The sequence below is a fragment of the Symsagittifera roscoffensis genome, chromosome 3 (assembly GCF_963678635.1).
Source record: "Symsagittifera roscoffensis chromosome 3, txSymRosc1.1, whole genome shotgun sequence".
Classification (NCBI taxonomy): domain Eukaryota; kingdom Metazoa; phylum Xenacoelomorpha; order Acoela; family Convolutidae; genus Symsagittifera; species Symsagittifera roscoffensis.
The window spans coordinates 23,735,646-23,751,626 of record NC_087064.1 but is presented as its reverse complement, the minus strand read 5'-3'; positions in this window follow the sequence as shown (position 1 = coordinate 23,751,626).

Sequence of the window (15,981 nt, the reverse complement as noted above, 5' to 3'; positions counted from 1 at the left end):
TTCTTCAAAAGCGAAATTAGAAACAAAAAACGGAGACCATGTTCTATTTTTTGGAATATTTTTGATATTTCTTGAAAACCATTCCACCACGGGTACCGCACAAACATCCGATATGTCAAACATTCAAAAAAACTAAAAAGTGCTGCAAACATCTGAAAACCAGCTTTACTAGGGCAAACATCCGATATTTTTTCGATAAGAGGGCAAACATCCGAATTCTCTTGTTGGCATAAACGATAAACACTTAACCAATATGACTTTCAAACAAGAACGCCAGATTCAAATGAGTCTTTTAACTGTCTATAAAAGTAACTATAGTTTTGATTCTCTTAAAGGGTAATCTTGGTACAAAAGATTTTTGCCGCCCTGTTTAGTAATAAAACGCAAAATGGGAGGTGCAATTCGGAAAGTGATAGGAATTAAATGTATTAACACGTAACTATCTTGGTTAATTTTGTTACATTCTGGGTCATCACTTAGTAATAAATAAACCATGTCTCAAAACTCATTGTTCCGACTTTCGATACGAAAGAAACGGAATATTTGTGCTCGGGGTGGGTTTTTTTTTTTCTTCAGACAAATTTCGACTTTTTAACTGGCCGTTTTTGACGGAATTTTTTTTATCTCATTCGAAAGGTATTGTTGTCCTGAGCTCAAGTTTGAAAAGATATTTCACCTGTAATTATTTTTCGTAAAGTTATGAGGGTTTAAAGATTGCCATTTTGGCCATTTTGACCAATTTGGGACAATTAACGCGCGATATAATTCGCGCTATTAACGCGTAAGCGGAGATTTAATCCGTCTTATAAATCGTTCCAAATTGGTTGAACGAAGCTTAGTTGCCATAATTGATTTGTTACAAGGAACGAAATATATCTTTTTGTAATTTATATGGCGTGTGGGGGGATGATTTTTATAAAAAGTTTCAAATTTTAGAAAAAAAAAATTTTCATTATGTTTTTATTATTTTTAAGATTTTAATGTTATTACTGCTCCATAAACCTCAATAGGCAGTCGGAACATCCAGCGCTTCGCCCTGATACGAGCAGTCTTGTTGTTCCGACTTTCGATACGAAAGTAACGGAATATTTGTGCTCGGGGTGGGTTTTTTTTTCTTCAAACAAATTTCGACCTTTCAACTAGCCAATTTTTTTATATCATTCGAAAGCCATTGTTGTCCTGAGCTTGAATTTGAAAAGATATTTCACCTGTAATTATTTTTCGTAAAGTTATGAGGGTTTAAAGATTGCCATTTTGGCCATTTTGACCAATTTGGGACAATTAACGCGCGATATAATTCGCGCTATTAACGCGTAAGCGGAGATTTAATCCGTCTTATAAATCGTTCCAAATTGGTTGAACGAAGCTTAGTTGCCATAATTGATTTGTTACAAGGAACGAAATATATCTTTTTGTACTTTATATGGCGTGTGGGGGATGATTTTCATAAAAAATTTCAAATTTTAGAAAAAAAAAATTTTCATTTTATTTTATTTCATTTAATTTTTTATGTTATTACTGCTGCTCCATAAACCTTAAAAAGCAGTCGGAACATTCAGGGCTTCGCCCTGATACGAGCAGTCTTGTTTCAATTTGGAACGATCTCTATTAGGGCATATATCTGTGCATACGCGTTAATAGCGCTAAACTTATCGCGCGTTAATCATCCCAAATCTTTGAAGCGACTATCAACTTTACAAAAAATGATGACGCTAAAAATTGAATTCAAAATTAGTTGGAAAATCAAAAATTGAAGTTTTTCTGAAGAAAACACGAAATCGAAATCAGACTGGGGTTAAACCATGTAGTCTGGAAAAAAAAAACATTCTAGGCTCAACTATTCCGTCACTTTCTTCAAAAAACCGGAACAATTACCCCCTACACTTCCTTTGTACATGGCTAAGCTACTAACGAAAGAAGGCAACGAAAGAAGATTTTAACCCATGATTTTTTTTTTAATATTTGTCTATATTTAATTTGTTCCTAAGGGCACTTTTGATTATGAAATACAAAAAAAATTAAAAATGTTTACTTTTCAGTTAATTTTCAAACTTCATTATTAATTTTTTTTTATTTTCCCTGATGGGACGGTTGGAATGAAGAAGGCAGATGGAGAAATATGACTTACTATTTTTAGTTGTTTTTATAAATTTACTGTTATATTAATTCTTCGTCAACTTCATGGTTCGCTTTACATTGTTTTCGATATAATTTTTTTTTCGATTTCACTTACTGCATCAAGAGCGTGATCAGAGTATTATATGTGCTATCCGCAAAATCAGGATCCATAATTCACTTCAAATTTTTTTTAAAAAATAAATGCAGTTGGAATATTCTCTGCCCCAGCAAAAGCCGTTAATTATTTTGATTACAAAAACTGGAACCTGATCTAAACTACATTTTATGATTGGATAATTTAGATATTTTACCAATGTAAAGTATTTAATATTAACCAATCATGATCCATCTAACTAACAACCCACTTATTTGTAAGTGCTGAAGTTACTTGTAATTTCAGCACCAGAGAGATTTGAATTTAACTTAGAAATTAGTTGGACTCTCCCGAGCACTTCAACAGCCGCAATAGACCAGTATACCCTAGATCTATTGAGCCTAGCAGAGACTAGTTAAACAACCTGAGACTAGATAGTATAAGAGTAAGATTAGGATCGGTATTAGACTAAGAAGTTGCACGAATCTATCCGGCCGAAAATAAGATAGCGTGACGAGCAGACGGTGTACCCTATCCGAAATTACTCTATGAGTTAACCAACTCGGTCCTAACTCATCTGGTGCGACCATAAGTCTCGAACAAGACCTTAATAGCTTAGAATTAACCAAAATAGATTAGAAATTAGACAAAAACATTTACAAAATGTTATACGACAATAATTTAATCGAAATGTCTCTACGACTCAATAGATCAGAGCCAATATTCCGAACCATAACAGAACTACCCGGAATTGGAAGAAGACCTCGAACCAGAGACGACATACGACAAAGTAGAAACTTGCCATATAGCTATATGATAATTAGGCAAAAACCAGAGCAAACTTTTATATTTAGAATACTACTGGCAATGAATTTAGATTTTCATTTGCAAACATAAAATCTTGAAGTTAATCTTCAAAATCATTTCAGGCGCTAAACAAAATTATTAATATACAATAACGATTGATAAAAAGATCTAAGATCGTTTTCCTAAAATTCTGCAGTAATATACAAAACATGTTTGAAAAATATTTATTGAAAAATAAAAATAAAAATTAGTAGCATGACAATAAATGGTTAGTAATCATAAATCATCCTGTTGTTCCAGCTCCATCATCTAAAACATAACAGCAATCATAAACCCACTAATACCATCAAAACACTAAATCTTTCCTTTACACACATTTAAAAATTTATTAAAACTTAAATTCACTTAATTTTAAAACCAGATCATCAAGGCTTATCCTTGGATCTTAAATCATTTTCTACTTAATTAAATTTCAAATTTGATCATCAAGGCTTATCCTTGGATCAAACAGAACAACTTTGTTCTCCCCCACCCACTTAATTAGTGTCTAACGACCTCAAACGTCGATTCACTACCCAACCCTTTCTAAAGACCCAAGACTAATAGAAATTTTTAAACAAAACTAATCATTCAAATTAGGATAAACAGTGAAGAACTTCGGTTATTCATCCTTCACTTGACCCCCCCTCTTACCAGACCCAGGATAAATCTTAGACTTAGTAAGTTTAAAATAGTATCTAACGAACTACTCGCGTTCTAATTATACCTGAACCTTGTGGATCGATTTACTATTCTCCAACCCTTGAACACAATCACTACCCCTAAGTAAGATTAAGTAAGTTAACACCTTAACTTATACTAGCCACGAGAAAGTAAAAAATCATTCTTCGGAATCGATATACTTTTCTCTCCAACCCTGAACAAATAGACCCAGGTTAAGCTAACCAAAAAATCGTAAGAACTAACAGTTTAGGAAAATAGAAATCATTTAACAACCTTTTGCATCCGTCATCCTAAACCTTATGTCATTTAAAAACCTAGGAAATAAACAAACAATCGTTTTACACAATTGTGAAATAGACAACAAAAAATACGACCTTGTAATCACACCTCATACACAAACAGTTGGATACATTCGAACAAAACGACAAACACTAAAGAGAAAAATAATAACTAAACAAAGACAAATAACACGAAAAAGATTTTCAAAAAATCGAAACGCATTTTCAGAATCAGAAACCAACAGTTTAGACGAACTTTACAAACTAAAAGAATCAATAGATAAAAATTGCCCAATTCACGATCAATTATATTTCTCTGACTCAGAAACAACTTCAAATTCATCACAAAGAGGAAAAAGAAGAATAAAAAAGCAGTACAAACACAAACCAGTACATTTATACAATTGGAATCAACCAATTCGACACATTAATAATTACATATTAACAGTCATCGAACGAAAAAATGAGCTCAACGCACACTCCAGGTGAAGAAACTCCAGATGATGATGAAATCTTTCCTTTTATAGTAGACGCAGATACTGATAGAGGACAACACATATTTTGTCAAAATTTACTCGTAAATTTATTTGAACCCGGAATTAGTCCATGTAAAACAGAGTTCCCAGATGTAAAAATCAAAAGACAAATCATAGACCACTACTTAAAAGATATATGCAACATAACACAACAGTATGGAATCTACTCCATAGAATTCACCTCACCAAACCATAATAATAGAAAATATACAATTCAAACAGACGATCTTGATTTAGAATTTTCAAAAGTTTTTTCAGAATATATAAAAAGCATCCAATATCAAAACTCACAAAGAGCAAACTCCATATTCACCAATGAAGTTTTCGCAATAATATATAGTTATATTTCGATATTAGAAAACGAAATCCCAATAACAAATGTCTAACCGACAGAAACATCTAAACATTTAAAAGTACGACATGAAATCACACTACTCTCTAGTTATTTAAACATCATTAAAGAAAATTTCACGAAAGACGACGTTTCACAACATACAAAACACGATCTACAAAAAATTTTGGCATGGTTCATAATAGATTATTTCACACACAATATTGATTTAATTGCACAAGCAAGAAAAAATTTTAGACCCCAAAACTCGAACGATGATACCGCTATCACAGAACAATCAGATTATGTTTGGGACCCCGAATGGTCTCATCCCGCATTTATAAGCTTCCCACAATCAATCTCAAGTCAAGCAATAAGTACGATATCTTACATAAGAGATTATGTAAGAGTAATACCATTAACCATTGATGCAACACCATTAAACTATAATATATTTTTGCCCGATACACAAAATAATAGTTTAAACTCTACAGTTATACACAATGAAAACCTCAATGGAACTAGGAATCTTTTTCAACAAGATATCCAGACACCATCACACTTCATAAATGAAGAAATTGTACACACAACAACTACACAACAAAGTATTTCACCAATACGCCCAAATTTAACAACACCAAGAAATACAAATCCTTCACAAACACAGGTAACCTTACAATCAACCGTTAAACCTTCGGTTGCCCCTAAATATTCACATATGGATTACCAAACATACAGACCCATGACAATACCATCAAAAACACGCAAAACATTCACTAGAAACAACTTTACAGACCATAATTATAATTATACACATCCATCAAAAACATATAATCAACCACAAAGGAATTTTAACCAATATACAAGATCTCGAAATTGGGATAACCCAATGACCCAACCTAATTCAATAAATTTCCAAACAAATCCTCCACAGGATCACAGTGAAAATTACCCATTTTTTCAACAAAATAAAAATAAAAAACAACCATCTTATCAAATGGATTATTTATCCTCAGATGATGATTTCTTACAACCAGATATATTTGCACCAAATACTCAAGAATATCGTAGACAAGGAATACAGAGAACACGTACAAATCATAGAAATTTTTCTCCACAACCAATAGATGCACAACATCAACAACCAATTCAACAACAAAATCTAATTAATACACAATCTTTTCAACCAATTCAACAACAAAATCCAATGACTGCACACTCGTATCAAGCATCACAAATGCAAAATGAAATACCACTCCCATATTATCTCCAACAACATGAAATAACAAGAAACCAACTTTCGAATTTTTCTCAAATGCCAAATGCAGCAGAATCATTACAAATGACAATGAATCCATACCTTATGGGTGGATCATCAATAACATCAAACAAACCTTTAATGGTTTTCACAGGAACAGACCCTGAATACTCTGTAGAAGATTATTTAAATGCAGTAACAGCAAACCTGATTTTAAATATTGGACCTGAACCAATTAATACGCCACTACATCAAAACTGGATACATCGACGCACAGCGTTAATACAAACAACCTTAGATGGCGCAGCCCAAAAATGGTTTTCAGTACTACCTCTAGAAATAAAATCAAACTGGAAAAGGTTTACACAGGAATTTTCAAAAATGTTTGACTCCGAAAGAAACAAACAACAACAAAGAGTTTTATGTAATGAAATTCGCAGATTACCAAACGAAACCATCAAGCAAATAGCAGTACGAATCGAAACACTAGTTCGAAAAGCATATTCATTAAATACACATGACTATAAAAACACAAAGATGACAGAAATCTTAATGATGACCTTAACACCACAATTAAGGAAAATAGCAATAAAAAAGAGAGCATCCCATCCTTCTTCAATTCGAGAACCCGATTTAGATTTTCGAAAACTAGTAGACAAATTAGAACAAGCAGAAATCACGATGAAACTAGAAGAAACGGAAAATCTGAAATTACAATACGTTAACAGAATTGAAACGACCCCCACTAATATTAATAATATACAGGAATCAGAGACAGACCTCGTTGAAAAAATCACTGAAATACTCAATATTTATGAAAAGAACCCAAACTTTAAAGGCAAACCATCTTTCAAAAAATGGTGTAATTATTGCCGACGATACGGACATAGTATTTCCGAATGTAGACAAAAACAGCAAGACAATCAAAATAAACCTCAAAAATATAAAGAACCAAATAAATCATTCTATCAATACATGAAAAAAGATCAAAATCTACCGAACAAAACAGTCCACAGCAACAACAGTTCAGGAAAACCACTCCCGAACAATACAAATTATACAAGAAATCAATCACCATATAACTCAAGTTATAGAGGAAGATCACCAGAACGAAGAAACACGAACAATTCATCACAAAATCACTACAATAGACCAAATAGTCGAAATAACTACTCCAGATCAAATTCAAATACACAACGATTTGTTTCTAGATCTAATTCCCAATCAAGAAATAACTACTATCCAAACAACCAATCACGAAATTCATCATACAATAGGAATAGAAACTACTCCTATAATCGAAATAGAAGTTATTCAAACAACCGAAACCAGAATTACCCGAACAGTCAATCAAGGAATAACTCATATAATAGATCGAACTATAACAGACCAAACAATAATTACCAAAACAGATCGCGAAATAATTCACAAAATCGACACTCAAGTTATAATAATCGTTATAGAAATTATTCCCAATCACCACACCGGAATAATAATAACTATAATAATTCTAATAATCGCCACAGAAGTAGTACACCTAAACATCAAAGAAAAATCAATCAAGTACAATCTAACCCAGAAACAACATCAGACCCTCCAGGTATTGATGACACAGTAACTGATACGTTACAACTCAATCAAATAAACTGTACATCATCAGATTCAGAAAGTGATACTGAAAACACTCTTTCTATCAATATGATAAAAGTCGAAAATGACTATGAATCTGTCATATATGAACAACCCTTTTCATCACACATATATGAAAATCAATCAGAATTTCTTCAAAATTATTACACTACACCCATAAATTCCACACCAACGACGCAAGAAACAAATGAGATTAACACTACAGATCAAACCAATAAAAATACCAAAACAAAATGCTTGAATACAAACCATATTTATCAAAATATACAAAAAGAACAACCCAAAGAAAAAATTTGGACAATACCATTTCTCTTAGAAAGCCCAAGAAATAAAGAATTTCAACCACCAGACCTTGAAATAGATTTTTTAATTGATTCAGGAGCAGAATCAAACATAATAAACATCCCCACATGGAATGAAAAAAAAACCTTACACCCAAAGCTAACACCTCTTGAAACCTCCAGCAAACTAGCAACAGCACAAGGATCAACATTGATAAACTACGGAAAAATCCAATTATTTCTCCTCCCCACCAGAACAATGGAACAAAGCAAAATTTTAAATAAGCCATTTAAACAAATATTCCATATCACTGACATTAAATATAATATCATTGGAATACCATTTATTTCGAAGTATATACCAACAATTAACATACTAAATAGTAAAATATTAATCAAAGATAAATATACAAAAACAAAAGAAACATCCTTAACATTTTTTCAAAGATTAAATAAACAACCACCATTCTTTTCAAAATTCTACCCGATATTTAACCAACAAAGAAAACACCTAAAACCACTATCAGGAAATATCTATAATTTTTCAATCAAACAAGTTCACCAATATGATAAAGAACAAAACAAACAAAAATTTTATATGTCAGAATTTGAATTCAAACCTATTCACAAATTTTTCAAAATCACAATCTCATCCATAAAATATTTGAAAAATTCGAATTCCGATATCATTTCCTTACATGTCTATAACAACACACCTTACCAAGTAACATTACCTTTAGGACTTTTAGGATATTGTGAAACCAACGCTACAATATCACCAATACACGAAAAAGCCTATCGCGTAAATAATATACTCCAATTACTAGATATTTGCCAATCTACAATTCTTAATGAAGAATTATCTATAAATAATATAATAAGTAACGAAAACAGAAATACGGATTATTTCACAAAAACTCCATATTTCAAACCTACATTCAACATAAGTAACTACACAGAGGACCAACAAAAATTTTTAACAATGTTTAATTTCCAACATTCACAAATAACACAAGACGAATTCGAAAAATTAGCCAAACAGCTAATTAAATATTCATCAGTCTATGCAACATCAAAATTCGATGTTGGAAAAATCAGTTCATCACTACATCTCCCGTTAAAACCAGACGCAGTTTTCAAAAAACAGAGAGCAAGTAAAGTACCAATTCACTTACATGATAAAGTGAACAGATTACTCGACATTTTAGAACAATACAACATTATATCACCAGTAAACAAAGAAGAACAACCAAAAGGCAACACATTTATCAACCCTGTTATCATTCTAGCTAAAGGAGAATCATTGAAAATCGTTCTCGATGCTAGATACCTCAATTCACTTATAGATGAATCAAAATGTAATTGGCCCATTGAACCAATACAAGTTATTTTAACAAAAATAAACGGCAAATACTTTACAACCGCCGATATGAATAGTGCATACAATCAAATGCCACTAGACGAACAATCACGACGTTTAACACAATTTGTTATCGGAAACCAACAATATGAATTCAACCGCTTATTCTATGGAATATCCATAGGACCAGCAGCATTTTCAGCTTTTATGAGCAAAATTTTTAGACCACTGATACTCAAGAAAAACGCAATCACCTATTTAGACGATGTTTTTATGCAATCACAAACAAAGGACGAGATGTTCAATGTTTTAGAAAAATATCACCAAATACTTCAGAACGAAAATCTGAAGGCCGCCCCCGATAAATCACACTTCTTTTTGACAAGAGTTAAATTCTTAGGACATAATATAGAAAGAAAAACAATCACTCCATTGAAATCACGCATTGACGCTATTCAAAAACTTCAACCACCAACAAATAAAAAGAAAATCCAAGAATTTCTTGGAATGTTAAACTTTTTAAGTAAATATGTTTATAAAATGCAATTATATCTACGACCATTTTATAACATCCTTAGACAACAAAATAATTTTGAATGGAACACAGAACATCAAACACGATTTGAAGAAATAAAGAAACTTTTAACTGAACAAATTTCAAACACAATTCCAGATTCAAATCAACCATTTTATGCAATGTGCGATGCTTCGAACTTTGGCATCGGTGCAGCACTATTACAATCACATAATGGTACAAATAAAATGAACCTCATATCAGCAAATTCTCGATTATTCACTCAAGCAGAGCTACGACTCTCAACTCTAATGAGAGAATGTACAGCCATAATATATACACTGACAGAATATGAATTTCTGATACTTGGATCAAAACATCCAACAGTTCTATTCACAGACCATAAACCAATCATCTTTCTCTTTACACAAAAATCTAACCCAAACCACCGAGTTTACAGATTTCAACTAATTCTAATGAAGTTTCCAAACTTACATATAGTTTGGACTGCAGGAAAAAATCTTGCATTACCAGACACCTTAAGTCGAAATACACCACCTGAATTACTTACACGAAAAACAACAGTTGAAATACCCAAAAACATAAAATTCTACCTTGCAGAAAACGAAACATCACCCCGATTGGAATGCAAATATGCAGTAAAAACTGATATTGAACAATCACAAATAAATAGTTTACAACATTTCCCACTTTATTTAGATTGTCAAAATAATCATTATGAAGTTGATTTACTTGGAACATCAACTTTCAAACCAATCCCATATTCTCAATGGATAAAAAATAACACTCAACAAAAACGAACAAAACAACACCCGCCTAAGAAAAACCATTTTCCACTAATTGAAAAAGAAGATTTAACTGATAAAATAAATTTATCAGGACCACAAACAAATGATTCAAAATACACAATAAATCAAGTTTTTGACCTTCACGACCCGCTTGATACAATACCCTTATCTAAATTAGAAATCGAAAACATTTTTCTCCCCCCAACAGAAATAATTACAATTTCAACACTGAAACAATATCAAAACCTTGACCCAGTAATTCGACAACTGAAATCATGGCACAAATATAAAACTAAACCTATCAAAGCAGATTCAACCATTCTAGGAAACAAAACACTCCTCCGATACTTTCGCAAATTTAACAACACAACAATTAACGAAAATACAGACCTTTTAGAGTATAACCTGAATGAATCTACAGTTCCATGTCTCCCTTTAAGTATGATTCTTATAGCTTTTAATATTTCATATACACAAAATATTAAAGGACACTCTGGATCAGAAAAAACATATTCAAATTTTATACAAAACTTTTATTTCCCAAATGCACCAATTTGGATAAAAGTACTATGCAATGACTGTATAGTATGTCAACTAAATAAACCTTACCCAAATCAAAAACAAATAGCACAAAAACAAGATTTTAAAGGACAAAGTTTGTACTTTAATCATCGTATCTCATTTGATACTAAAGGACCAATTTCACCCTCATCAGAAGGAAACTCCTACATTATGGTAATTGTTGACGCATTTACACATTATGTAGCACTTAACCCAGTACCACATTGTAACGCTTATTACGCTTACACAACACTCTATGAACACTGGATAGCAAAATTCGGACTACCAGAAATTTTAGTTACAGACAACGGTACAGAATTCATAAATAATGAAATTATCACACTATGTCATTTATATAACATTAAACACAAACCACGTACATCTCATGCACCTTGGACAAACGGCTTAGTCGAAGGTATGAACCGTTCATTACAAGAATATCTTAGATGTATCATCAACGGAAATGATACAAAATATACCGAATGGTCAGCAGATGTAAAATTATTTCCCTTAGCGTATAATTCACAAATTACGACAACTTTAGGAATGTCACCATACGAAATGGTTTTTAACCAAAAGCCACGCAAACCAATAATGTTTACAGCGAATTCTCATAAAAACGCACAAGGTTATTGTCAACCAAATAAAGACTCAATTTGTTATAACCTACCTTTACATACACACGATGAAGATCATTTTCATCACCCACAAATTCTTAAACTAGCCTCCGGTACACACACCGAATGGATTCTAAATAGAGATAAAAAACACAATGAAATTTATCAAAAAATAACAAAAAAGTTATTACAAAGACAAAACATTAATGAACAAATCAATTCACGTTTTACACCAGCCTCCGAATTAAAAATTGGAACATTTGTTTTAATACCTAATTTTAATACACAAAAAGGAATTTCTAAAAAATTACAACCCCTTCGAAAAGGACCATACCAAATAATTGCAAAACCCACTGATGTCACATATAAAATTACCGACTCAAACAAAAAAGAAATCGTTCAACATCGAAACAACCTATTACCTTATTACCCAAAAGAATACGCACTCCGCGAATTAACTCAATTATATTCTTTCACAGGGTTAAAAATCATTCAAAATGAACCACATCTGAAAAACACAGAACAAAATAATAACCCCACCGAAAATCAAAACACAAAACCAATCGCCACCAAAAACAATACACAAAACCATAAAGAATCCCCAAAACAAAGAAAAAATAGAAAAATGACCGAACAAATAATACCCCAAGAACAAATCGACAAATCAGAAAATAGAAAAACAACCACGTAAATCTATAAATATATAAATATATATATATAAATCTATAAATATATATAAATAAAAAAATAAATATGTATATATTTGTATATGTATAATATATATACCTATATATAAAACAGACAACCTATATATAAAAGACTCCGAAATCAACCACGTAAAAACTATAAAATATTCATCCCTCAATCTAAAATTTTAAAGAAAGTAGAATTTCAAAAGTAATTTTAACATTTGCTTCACAATCTTGAAACCTCCGAAACATTTTTCATTTACATTTTTCAAAATAACATGCTGACAAGTACGTAATAATTCTAGTTCAAAATAGACCAATAGGATTCATCCAATCCGTCACTTTCTCTAACTCAAACTAAGACCAATTAGACGAATCATATAGAACTCCAGGCACATCTATAACTATAACTTTACGACCTCCAGGTCAAAAATAAGCAAACCACTCCAACTTGACAACTAAAATAAATATCACCATAATACCGTACCCCTCCCTTATCTAATAACCCAAAGATCAACAATATTTCCCCAACTCAGACCACGAATACCCCCAAAGCAAATTTGTTAACTTAGCCTAAAGTAACAAAATGAACATTTTAATTAGCCTAAAGTATAAAAATCTCACCATACCCCGGATCATTTGACAAACAAAAATAAAGAAAAAGACGACCTCCCAGTCACCATAAAAATTGCCCCCAACAATTTTTTACAAAACTCAACCCACTTGTCAAAAAACTAATAAATAATCCGACCACACTAGAAAATCGCCTCAAACAGCAAAAAATATTCGACCAAGAGATCATTTCTTAAATGCTCTTCTCTCAATCAGTTACTCAAATACTCATAAATCTTAAACATTTTTTTACAATACTTGAATCCTTTATAATATTTCTTTTTGATATACTTGAATCTTTTCTAATAATCCTAATCATTTTTTGTAACATTTTTTTAATTTTCTACACTATTCTCGAACTATTCCTCCAACTTTCCAAAACCCTTGATTATATCCACAGGTACGATTTATACAACTTGTCTAAATGATACGAACAATTTTCAGTAGAACCGATATTTTTTTATTGTTTGTAATTTTCATAGCATTCTTATCATCCCTCATTTTGACCATCTGTAAATGTATAAAGAAAGCAATCCTCACATTTGCCCTAGCAACAGTCCTTCTAATTCTTTTTTTGGAAGAATATTATAATAAACACAAAATTTCTCACTAAAGTAACAATTCAAAAATCCATCAAAAATTGCTACCCAACAGTCACAGAATCAGTCTTCACCGACATCATCCCAAGATAACCAAACACCACCTTCAACTACTCAAAATCCTCAAACACCTACACGAATTTCTTTTCAAGACAATCCATACACTTTTGAAGAACGACATGCTCGTTTATCAGAACCACTAGAACCAGTTCAACGACAAGCACCTCTAAGCGAACCAACATATAACCTATACCCAACACTACCACAAGAACTAAGTAGAATAAGAAATCCTAGTCAAAACCAAAATACAGTCGAAATAAATAGACAAATTATACATCCTCGACGAAACAGAAATTTTCAAACTCCACGAGTTCATTTTGATATACCTCAATCCCCATCACAAAACACTCCAGAAAACCCCATTGGTATATTACCAGAAACCCCTACGCTTCTTTCACAACGTAGCACCTCAAGCCTACCATCAGATTACTTAGGTTCAACACCAACATCTGAACAAATACGTGAAAATCCCTTTAACCCCCCAAACCAGGCATCACGACTACCATATTGGACAACACATTCATTTACACAAGGTGAATTAAATTTAGTCAATAATCCAATAGATATTTCTACGGATACAACAACATCCTCATCACTACCAGAAACATTATCACTACCATCAACACCATCAATAAGCCAAATTTCACCACCACCTTTTAACTTAAATTTTCCAAATAATCTCGACGCCAGATATCGAGAACAATCATCAATAAATATTCCTTTAAGATTAGATTGGAATACTTTTACAGCACCTCCACCATTATTTGGACAACATCAAGAAAGTAACCGCCTTCATAACTGGGCACTTAATAGATTACAATATCGCCAAGATATTCACAACGATATCCGTGATCACAATATTCAAATACTCCAACAAAACAGTTTACAATTAAAGTTTGAAATCACAGTTAAGTTAAATAATATTACCCAACATCCCTACCCATTAAATCCACCTAACATAACAGCTCAATCACTACCACCACCGTTTATAACTACTGAAGTAATATACAAATACGACAGATATACCAAAAACACAATTGGCTACATTACATTTTATAATCCATACTCAGGATTATCATACACATGTATATTCTAAAATTATTAATTTTTCTCCAACTCCTTTTTCTAGTAATCTCAAATCAAAACATAAACCCTTCCCCTCGTACAGGACCACAAGATTTATTAGTAACACATTACGATTGTGAAGAAAATGAACAAAAAACACTACATAAATATGCAATAAATCAAGTATCACAATGTGAAACAGAACCACAAGCTATAGAAACCACAGATGTAATAGCAACACTCTATTCAAAAGCCCGAGCAACAACAGTTACAGGTTATAAATTCACAGCAACATTTTCCGAAAAGAAAGTACATTGTTCACAAGTCTCGAACGGAAACAAAAACCGACTTGACCATGAATCATTCTATCAAAGTAATATAGAACGTCTTTTACATCTCAATCCCGACGATTGTAAAAATGAATTACTTAGACTAAACATCACACAAAATAAAAACTCCCAAAGAAAATTAGTTAATTTTCAAGTTTTTTCAGACTCTGTACATCAATCACAACTTGAAAGACACCAAGGACATATAAAACTAGACGAAAAATACCCGTATAACGGCGCACACGGACGATTAACCTATGACCCACACGATAAACATTGGATACCACACATTGGTATAAATGACCCATCAAACTGCAAAGCAGACACAAAAAATAAAGGATACCAAGAAATAATGTTTTTTGATTGGAAAATACAACTCGAAAAAATACAACTAACACGAGATTTATCAGATAATACAATGATCTATCAAGGAATCCGATTACCTTGTAAAAATGATCAAGGTTATTGCGACCCTACAACGAGAACACAAGCAACAATTGTTTGGTTCCCCGAAGATACATGTACAACATTTCAAGTAGCAAAAATACACGCTCGTATGATAAAATTTCACGAAAAATATTTTATACAATCAATTCCATATGAACAAGTCCATCCATCACGAAAACTAAGTTCTAATTTTAGAAACATAGACAATATAGAAAATAAATTGACACGTTTTCAAATATATCA